This window comes from Conger conger, chromosome 6 (assembly GCF_963514075.1).
Source record: "Conger conger chromosome 6, fConCon1.1, whole genome shotgun sequence".
In the NCBI taxonomy this organism is placed as follows: Eukaryota; Metazoa; Chordata; class Actinopteri; order Anguilliformes; family Congridae; genus Conger; species Conger conger.
In genome coordinates, this window is record NC_083765.1 from 18,570,077 (window position 1) to 18,581,129 (window position 11,053).

Below are 11,053 nucleotides of genomic sequence, written 5' to 3' on the forward strand. Positions count from 1 at the left end.
GACTTGAGGATATGTGGCTCATCTTATCATCAGACAGCCAGAGGAGACACTTCATCTTGAATCCTGAAAAACATACGACTCTGGGAGACCAAATAATTATTTCTGATTCACAACTATTTATATGATGTTGAAGGTGAGGGGTCACATACGTGTTTGGCTTTAGAAATATAATTTTCCATATTTCCAACAGAACTTTTTCAGGTCATTTAATTCAGAATCAGGAGTTACATCAATTAAAAAATATTTCAGAAGCAAAATAGAGACAAAATAATGTCTTTGGCAACAGTGTAGCATTATTTAAGCACTAAATCGGCACAATAATTGCTTCCAAATTTTGTAAGTATATTACGTGTACTTTGTTGAATTTATTTATGGAAACTTACATAATGTCCTGTCATATTAACCATCTTCCAGTTTCTAATGGTGTCTTTACTCTTTAGTTTGGTGGGCTGATGTTCTTTTGTTTCAGTTGTAAGATGCTAAAGGTTATGATTTCTGTTCTTTTCCATTATACATGAGAACCTATTCAGGGCCCTCTTGGCTACAGTAAGCCCAATATTAAATATTGTCATTGTAAATGAAAACCAGACTGAGAAGAGAATAAGTGGCAGTAGCTTTTCAGTATGTAAATGAAAGCTGTGACATTACCGTGCTGTTGTTATGCAGGACACCACCAGTATAATTGCAGTACAATTGTTACACATGCTTGAAAGCACACTCACCAAAATTAATGGGAGTTTTTGACAACCTCATGGGACAGCGTTATGATGGTGCAAAAAAGGTAAGTGGCTCTGTATAATATGTGCAAGCAATTCCAAATTTTCTGATGCATTCACCCCTGAGCCACTGGCAATTTTTCACACTATTACAGTCTTACAGGAGAATTAACACTGAATAAATCACCTATCTCGGATTAAACTGGTATGAAATCTGACACATCTGAGGGGAGCTAATGTACTTGGAGCCCTGGCAGTCTTACATGCACCATACTGTACCTCCAGTGGCTCAAAGCGCACTGTGCCCTACCACTTTGGTCTCCCTGTCATACTGTCTTTGAATAGACTGAAGCCAAAGTCATTCATTCGTTCTCAGAAAAAGGCATATTGTCATGCCGTTTGTAGGGCTGACACAAGTTGGAACATGCAATGTCTAAGCAACACAGCCCAGCATAAGCTTATGTGGAGCCATTTTAACGACTGAGTTACTGGAGAAACAACACACCTTATGGAACATTGTATCAAGCACAAGCAAGCAAAATTGATAGCTGATTGATTGAGGATGTGAACTGTTGACTCTGAAAATATATCAGGACATTTAAGTGCCCTTCACAGTGAGTATCTTGCATTTCCTTTTCACATTAGAGGACACCATATTCATCTCTATTATAGTAGCATTCAGCTGAATGACCATTTATGCTCAGCTCTGCTTACCTTTATGTGATCTGCTTTTGTGAGGTTTCTGTCCTTTAGAAACCATTAAATGCTGTAGTGCTATGACATATTATGAACAGTTTGGTCTTGTGTCTGGGTGGTATATCAGATATTCCTCTGTTCCTCATTCTGCTCTTTGAGCCCAAGTCAGAAGCCGAGATGAGCCCATGAGGGAGGTGCATGGCTTAGGGTCTCCCCAGTTGGCACCCCAGACCGGTTAGCCAGTGGGCCTGGCTTATTTGTTTCCATCTGGGTCAGAGCTTCCTAACAGCTGGATTGGAACGACTACCCACTCTGACACGCCTTTCATAGCAGACTTCTGAAAGGCAGTGTCTTTTGCAATTAGACATTCATCTTGGCTGTGAAATCTAATAAGAGGAGTTAAACCAATTCATCATATTCTCAAAGACATGTTTGTGAATTAGATATTACTTGTCAAGACTACCAACATTGTAGTTGTAAAACATATTTTCCACACTTTCAGAATGAGTTCTAATTCTACCCAATTTATTAAATTAACAGTCTCATTAAGCTTACGGAGTCAGATCTTAATTTAGCACCACAGATCCTGGTGCTGAATTTTAAATACCCCCTTGTAGTTTCCATGGGAAACAACACCTCTCATTGTTTCAGCCAGCATTTACATACTCCATTCACTGCTGCACGCACCGATCTGGAGGAAGAGAAATGGACTCCACTCGTGTTGGTGACAGCTGGAAATGGTGGTTACCCTTTGCTTAATGAATGTGTGCATGTGTCCTGGGAACCCACAGCCCCTCACTGGCATGTGGACTTGTAACATGCATTCTGAGATGATAGAGAAAATGATGCTCAATGTTTTCTTTCATTTAGCCTGGAAAAGCATAAGAAACAGAGAGGCAACTGGAGTTACTGTGCATGACTCAGTAAGCCACTGGATGTGCCAAGACAGCAGCAGAACAGATGTCAGTCATTCAAAAAGGCTTTAGCCTTTCTTTTTTATATGTTTTTACCAAATAATATCCTTATATTTATAACATTTCACACTAAATATGAACACATTATAGACAAATGTATTGTGAATTTAATTTTGTGCAGGCCTCCCTTCCCTTCAAATACAAGCCAGAGGTCTGGCAGACTGCAGGCAGGTTAGTTTCCACAGGCTATGCCCTTGTTTTTAAAGACAGTATCCTTTTATTCCTAAAGGGAACCGTAACCTTAATAAATGTAACTTAGATGATGTAACTATAAATGAAAAATAAAAGTAAATAATGTAACTGACTATAGACAAGGTAGGGTCCTACTGTGCAATGACTACTGTCCAGTGATTAATGGGAAACAGACACCACAAACTCAACACAATTAATGGGAAAAGGCTGCTTGAGTTCAGACACAAACATAAACGCGCTGCATGCTGGGAATAAACAGCAGAGCATGGGAGATCTCGGGCTGAATGAAAGTGATCCTGGCAGTGCAAATGAAAATAAGAGGGCCAAAGATTTATATAAGTCAGGGGATCACTTGGCAGCCTTGGCCTTGCCATGTTAGCAAAACACAGCCTGAGTGCAGCTCTGGTCCCCTGGGTGTCTGACGGACTTCCTCTGACAAACTGTCTGCGCTGAGAGCCCCCCGGCTGGGGGCTGAATGTACGTGTTATGATCGCGGAGCCAATTAAAGGAGCTAGCGCTCTCGAGCGAGGGGGTGCATCTGGCCCACGGCTGTGACCTGCCGTCGTGTAGGCGTTAGAGTACCCAGGAGTAATGCGAGTCACCAGGGGAAACCTCCGCAGAAACACTGCTGCTCCATGCCTCTCCTGAGAAACAACATTCTGAATGTAGCTCCTTCTGCAAATGCCTCGAGGTAATGTGTCTCGCAGGCAGGTCCTGGAAATGAAGATTAAGTATGTTTAAAAAAAATTAAGCAAACAGAGGAGGAATACCAGCTACTGCGGCTATATCCATTCTGCAAGAACCATTTCAAGTATGGTCATATTAATTAGTTATATATCTACAAATCTGTGAATATCCTCACACTATGTATTATCTCACACTTTATTATCTCATTATCCCAGCCAGCTGTAATGCTCTAAGAGGATAATAGCCCCATCTTTTATTGATACAGTCAATTTTAAGAATGATTTTATTCAGGAGAGCAGAGGAACAGGCATTTTGTGCAGCCTGTTGAAAAGGTTATATCTTGGTAATATTGGTGGTGAGTAGACGTTGTCAGCCTACAATGGTCAGCAGGCGGCAGCAGAGAGCTTAGCAAAGGCATTCAGTCATCTCACTGTGGGAGCCACGCCTATTAAGGCTAACAGCATCATTCAAGCTTTCATGAAATTAGTCAGCGCTGTGCTAGCTTTTGTTTATTGTGAATAGTTTCTCCGTTGCGCATATTAATGTTGACATGGAATTTTTGTTAGAAGCTGTAAGGGATTGTAATGCTTTACAAGAGAGATACAGTTTGTACAGATAAACATGCATTCTTCACACCTTAGATTTACATAACATTTTACAGGATATACTGCAATAAAAGGGAGGGCTGTGTGCTAGGAATTGTCCTACACCACTGACAAACACATCTCATTATTCTTTCAGCTTCAACTGTTGAGATGTTCTTTGATAAATAATTAATAATTCATTTTCATACTAGAATATATGCCAGTATTTCTACTGTGACAAACCACTATGTGGACAGAAATCTAATAGTGAATTCTTCTATTATGTTCACTTAGCTTGATTTGTTCAAACAAAGTGTACTCAAAACAGCGATACAGACATTAAAGGGATGTTATATGAAAGGCAGACAGATGTAAACTTTTGCTGAACTTGTATGATTTCATACAACATTCTTGAAGCACATTCTTACAACTATTTACAGTTAGGTCATCTAGAAGTATTTTAGGCCCAGCTACTGTAAAAGAGAGTGTTGTATCCATGGTGTGTTCAAAAGACAATTAATTTATTGCTGGTTAAAAAAATACTAGAATATCTTGTTTGTACTAAGTGTGCTGCCATTCTTCTCCAAGTCTGGTTATTCCATCAACAGCACTGAAGATGGAGGGGAAAGTTGCTCTACCCTACAATGATCCATCCAGCAATGACTTACATAGGCTTGCATTTACAACACTTCCATTTGACACCCCCTTGCATGCATATACACTTCATGCATTTCATTTTGAAGAGACAAATACTGCAAAATCGGTCAAATGAGACCAAATCAACTTTAACACAACACAGGTATGAGAAGAAACTGACAGGTCATTTTCATATGTTAACTAGCATTCGCTGTCAAAAGGGGATCTACTGTGAATGTCATGGGGATCTAAGAGACATAGTCATGGGTCTGTCATGTGTGTGGCCACTGCTGGAAGCTAGTAAGATGCAGTGAAATGTTGTTCCTTCTCACCTGTAGAAGCTGATGATATATGCTCCTGCTCACTAGTCTCTTTGCCCTTTGTGCTCCATATCAGATGAGAACAGACAAGTGAAAAACGAATAAACAGAATAGAAATAGAAATAGGTTGAAACAGGCAAAAAGGTGGAACTGTGAAATAATTGTGATGATGTGACACTGCAGTAAAACTGGTTATGTGAGGCAGCGTGAGCACTGTTGTTTGCTGTCCAGCTGGGATGCTGTCATAATGTTGTCATCACACGGTGCCATACAATGAGCGTAGCATCATTAATCAGGCTGGGAGTTCTGCGGTGTGTAGATTCTCCTACCTCAGCCATCACATTTCACATGCTCTAAAGTGCTCTGTACAATGTTGTTAACAATAGGTGAGTCATTCTTAAACCATAATTCTGACATCCAGCCGGGTGGCCTACATCACTCACTGAGTCGTCATTAAAGAGGTTTTTGCCCTACAGCTGGCGAATCCACATGTGGTGTTGCTGAATCTCTGCTGCATCAGTGGACACTGGAAAGGGCCGGGCCCCTGTGTGGTCGTCTGGCCTGGAGACAGTGACTGTACAGCTGCCTGCTCCCTGCCAATCTGATGGTGCTGATGTCTCGATCATGGATCGTTGTTGTGACTAATGGCCCCCCAGGTTGTGGAAAAGCTTAACAGACTGTATTTGCCTGTACTGGCCATCCAGGTTAGAAACCGCAAGTCAGCCTCCCACACAAAAATGCTTTTTTGTTGTCAGTAATTAGGTAATACGGTTTCTATTATGTCACTTTTTCATTTTTATCTTGACCAATGTTTCAGAGTGTAAATCACCTCATCACATAGTGTGTGCAATCAGCCCCAGCTGACTGAAAAGATAATACGTGGCTAATATTTGCAAAAAAACAAGCATAATAAAGAGATGGGTTTGATATTAGAGAAAGGTATGTACAGTATACTAGTGGAAAATGTTAAATCCCAATATCTTTTCAACAGACCAAGAAATGGTATTCAATATATTTGAAATCGTATTTCATGTTCAAGATCTACTGCACTTACACAGTTTTATAGCAAATATGGGTATCTTTCCTGAGCCCATGGCGAAGTGTTCTGCAGTCTGATCTTATGAAACACTTTTTATTTATCCTTCAATCAAAATCCTCAACAGAGGATGAATAATTGCAATATTCTCTCCCGCTAAACGATGAGCATATTATTTCAAGGACTGAGATCAGAAAACGCTGGGAAATATGAAGGAAGCATGGGAATTGGAACAGACTTTAATAAGGATTAAGACATGGGTCTGTGCCAGATAGGCACCAAGCGTTACTGTTTAAATGTCACAAGCTTATAGGCAATCTGCACAACCAGAAGGTTCATCCTTTTAAAAGACTGCATTAAGAAATTAGGCTTCCCAGGAAGGTATCAAACTGCTGATTAATGCGCAGTAATCATATTATGGCTCGACCGAACGATTGAATTTTATCGTCTTCCTGCAGATTTGGATGAGAATGAGATTTTCTTTGGTTCAGATGAAAGAGATGATCGTCCTTAAACATGTTTGTTTACCAATACAGAAATATGTGTGTATTTTAAGCTTGCCGAAAAGCGCCCTGCCCCACATTTTGTTTCTTTCTACCACCCTTTGCAAAACGTGCCAACAAATGCCATCTCAATATTTCATAATACAGAGAAATGTCATGCCTATGTAGCCGAAAGACAATAATGCGTCAATCACAGTAGATGAAACAGGGTGTTGTAGTTAAAAAAATAAATCCATTGCTGTACTTGACAAACTCCCATTTTATTCCCAGCCCCAAAATAACAGCATGAGCTGCTCGATTTCACTCTGGAGTTTGTTCTGTAGCGGTCCGTATATGCCAACAAAACACCTCCAAAGAACAAAGTGTCCCGTCTTTTTCTACCGTGAGGAAGTGGTGAGTGTTGCTGGCTGCACTAGGAGGTCTGCATGGAGACGAACAATCGGCACGTGTGAGACACACCAAACGTTCAGTATTCATGTTGAGGAACAGAGAGCATCTTAGTTCCTGCTGCTGCCTTGTGCCTGAGGCCTACTAAACTGTGAGGGTGAGAGGGTAATTATCTCTAATGGGCAAAATGGACCCTTTCCGAAGAACGTCTCGCATGGGCAAGGCCCGAGATGCTGCATTCTGGAACTTGTGGCTTGGTTTCCAGTCCTTGCAGCTCCCAGATCGTGTGTGTGCGCTTGACTTCCCTTCTGCTCATTGACTCCTGACAATCCCAAGGCCCTGCACCCTAGTCGCGAATGGCCTGAAAAGCATCAACCTCAAAACAAGCCATGGCTTTACTGGGCACTCTGAGCTGCATTTCCAGTGAACTGCCCCAGGTCAGACCCTTGACCTCAGCCACACAATGTCAGCCTGTGTGAACCTCTGTCTGGATAATAAAACTATCAAAATCTTTGTTGTTTCTCTCCTCTAAAGACCAATGTCAGCATAACCACTCCAGACAAGCTGCTGTGGAGATGGTGCCCCAACTTTCCCATGGGGTAGCTGTGGTTGTCCCTTTATCAAAGTGGAACTGCAGCTACTGTGAATGTTTATTTATTTTTAAGCTGGAACTTATCAGTTTTCCTGAATACAATGTCCTTCTTTATTACATGTGTTAAGTGTGTTTTGTAAATACAGCAGCCTAATCAATTTGAGTTACAAAGCCTCTTTGTGAAGAAATATATATTGCAACGAGAAAGGGATACGTCCTCTGACAGCAAGTAAAACAAACTCCAAAGGAAAATTATAATTGAGTCTAAACCATACACGTTCACAAAATCAAACATATCCACACACACACAGTAGAATGTATTCCAAACAAATTGTGCAAATATACAAAAGATGCATAGATTTATTGCATAGTTAGCTACTGGACAATGTCAGAAAATGGAAAAAAAGACACTCAAATGCAAGGAGAATAAAACGATTTTAAAACAGTTAAGAACTAGCCAGCGGTTACAGGTAAAAATATACTCAATGCAAAGAAGAGTATAAAGAAGAGATTGTCTAACAGTGGCATGGATCTAACAGTGGCATGCTCTATTCCCCCACTAGGTGTCAGTGTCAATGTGGGTTAGTGCAGGTTAAGGAGAGTTGGGGAAGCTTTGTTCTTCATCTCAGTGCAGCAGTATTATGTCTTGCCTTTCCACAGCCATGGGTCTGTCTAATTCTGCACCACAGAAGTGAATATGCCACAGAAATCAAGCAATTAGTAATAATTATGCAAGACTACACTACAAGTACAACTGAACTATCATCATGTTTTAATATGAGAGAACTTTGCATATCAATTATTTGTATGAAACAAGTATGTTATGTAATGTAAAAGTTGACCTGTTGGTTTTCAAGAATTCCAGTACTCATTTTATGTAAAATTGAAACAAGTGTGTGAGAATACATTTGAATTAAATGTTCAAAATGCACATACTGTAGCATATAAAACTACAGCATTGAAAAAATGACATATGCAGTGCTTTACAGAGAGGGAAATCTTGTATTTTTGGTATTCCTGTCCTTGTTAGCCACTTAAAGCCACAAATCTATTACTTGGAACCAGTGTCAGACGCAATTAGAAAATGATGATGAATGTGGGCTCATTATCTTTGCAGATGTGCTGTTGATGATTGATCTGTTGATTCCTCTGTGCTGAGCAATGACCTGCCTTGACCAATGTAAATAAGGTTTACTCAGATTATTACAGGCGCAGCTACATAAAATGCTGATTACACTCCACCTCTGGCAAGGTTTGGCGAGTTTGTAGAGCTTCATTAGTGATTCAAGTCAACCTCAGAAACAATGATTCATAATTATAATGAAATTAATGATCGAATCGGCTCCAGGCTCTGGGCGCTTCCCTGGCTGATATGATATAGCCTATTGCTACAATGTAGCTAGTTTATCTTATTTATTACTTGAAGGACTTGCATGTTTGAGTTTAGAAAACAGCCAGTGAGGTTGATTGCATTTCACTTGCGATTAAAACCATGGCCAGTACAATCCATGGCCTGTAGCTCCTAATAGGCCAATTAGCTGATCAGCCTCTCACATGCATACAGTAGCTCACATACTGAAAGGCATAGAAGTTCACTGGAAAACTGTCACTGACTGCCATTCAATGTTTAATGTGAAAGACATTATAATAGATCATAAACCTGTCAAAACTTTCTCAATTTACTCACTACCTTGCCCATCTAAAAGATTTCCTTCAGGAACAACTCTTCAAAAAAAATGAAAAAAGATACACACATTCCTTACTAGGTCATGGATAAAGAAAAGTGTTGACTAAATCCAGTCCAGATGACTTTATCCCATATCATATACTGTGGTTTCACACTTTTCAGGGTCATCGCTTAGTGTGCACAGGGTTAGAGTGTAAGACTGCGGTGCTAATGAGGTTCAGCGTTCAGGTCCAGCTAATGCTCCTGCACATTTTTGGTTTCTCTTTTCAGCTGTGGAATAAAACCATTAAATTATCTATGTAATTAGTGTTGTCCACATATGTGTGATCTGTATTTGCAGATTACTAGTTGTTCTCTTATAGACACCTTAATCACTACTTGCAGTTATATTTTATAACATACTATTTGAATTAACTTTGGCCTGCCCATTTTTCATATATGTGGCTATTCAGCTTTTATGAATAAAGACCGACTGTACTTAGACGTCCTTGTGTTATGACGTAAAGAATGTCTGGATATACTGTAGGAAACTATTATTTTCCAACAATTAAACAGGACAGTACCCATAGGTTGCATTGAATTGATTTCCTATAAGGAATATTGGTTTATTGCCCTAGTCTTCCATTCTATTACACAAATGCAATTACCTTCTAAAAGTAAAAATCACCACCAAGCACTGAGTATATTTATTAGACTATTTATATTATTGCTTAGACTTATATAGTCTTATTAAAGAGATGCTAATGAATAATGTAAGCTAATGTAACTGACATAAATACACTCCGTGAGCACTTTATTAGGTATTTATTATACTTATCTTTTAGACGTATTGAGTCTTCTGCTACTGTAGCCTATCCACTTAGGGGTTTGACACATAGTGTCTTCAAAGATGCTCTTCTGCATATCACTGTTGTAATGTGTGCTTATTTGCGTTACTGTCACCTTTCTGTCAGCTTCGACCAGTCTTGCCGTTCTCCGCTGACTTCTCTCATTAACAAGGTGTTTCTGCCCGTTGAACTGCAGCTCACGGGATGTTTTTTATTTTTCACACCATTTTCTGAAGACTCTAGAGACTGTTGTGCATGAAAATCCAGTAGATCAGCAGTTTCAGAGATACTCAAACCACCCTGTCGGGCACCAACAATCATTCCACGGTCAAAGTCACATTTCTTCCCCATTCTGACATTTGGTCTGAAAAACAGCTTAACCTCTTAGCTATAACAGCATGATTGAATGCATTTAGTTGCTGGCATATGATTGGCTGATTAAATAGTTGCATGAACAAGCTGGTGTACAGGTCTGTGTAATAAAGTGCTTGCTGAGTATATATACTCTGTAAACCCTTCAGGCCATATGTCAGATGCTGCATGAAAGCAGGGTTGTGATTGACCTCCCTTCCAAACCTTTGCAATGGCTTGCTGGACCAATACACCCTAAAGTGGATACAAATTTGGGATTAATAGATCACAGAAGGGTTGGCAGTATCTGAAATTTGCAAATAAATTGACACCACATGCAAAATGCTATCCACAACCTGTCAGTAGCTAGAAAAACTAATGCCTCAGATTCCAAATGGTCTTTTCAAACAAATTTATTGAATGGCTTTCATTGACAACATGGGACAGCTGTTGCATATCTCTGAAAGAAAATACCCAAACATATCATTGTTAACTTAATCCCTTTATGTAAAATGTTACTCTTTTTTACCCTTTCTGACAAATAACTAGTGAGAAAACCCACTCAGCCCATAAAACTACAAAAAACAACAACAAAAAACATGGCTGCTGGGTAGTCTGATTGACCCTGGTTGTGTTCATTACTCGAGTGACCCCTGTGTTGCTCAAACATAGCTGTCTTGTTGACTATTATTCCCATTCCATTAGTGTAAAATCATACCTTAACCACCATGTGCTGCCTTGATGATTAGGTAGCCAGAATGTATGGTTTTGTTCTTGTTTTAACTCTCATGTCTGTGTGTACTATGTAATGTTGTCGGTTTTAATTTATTGTTTTTGTTTGTTACTGATTGTATGTCTATGTGTA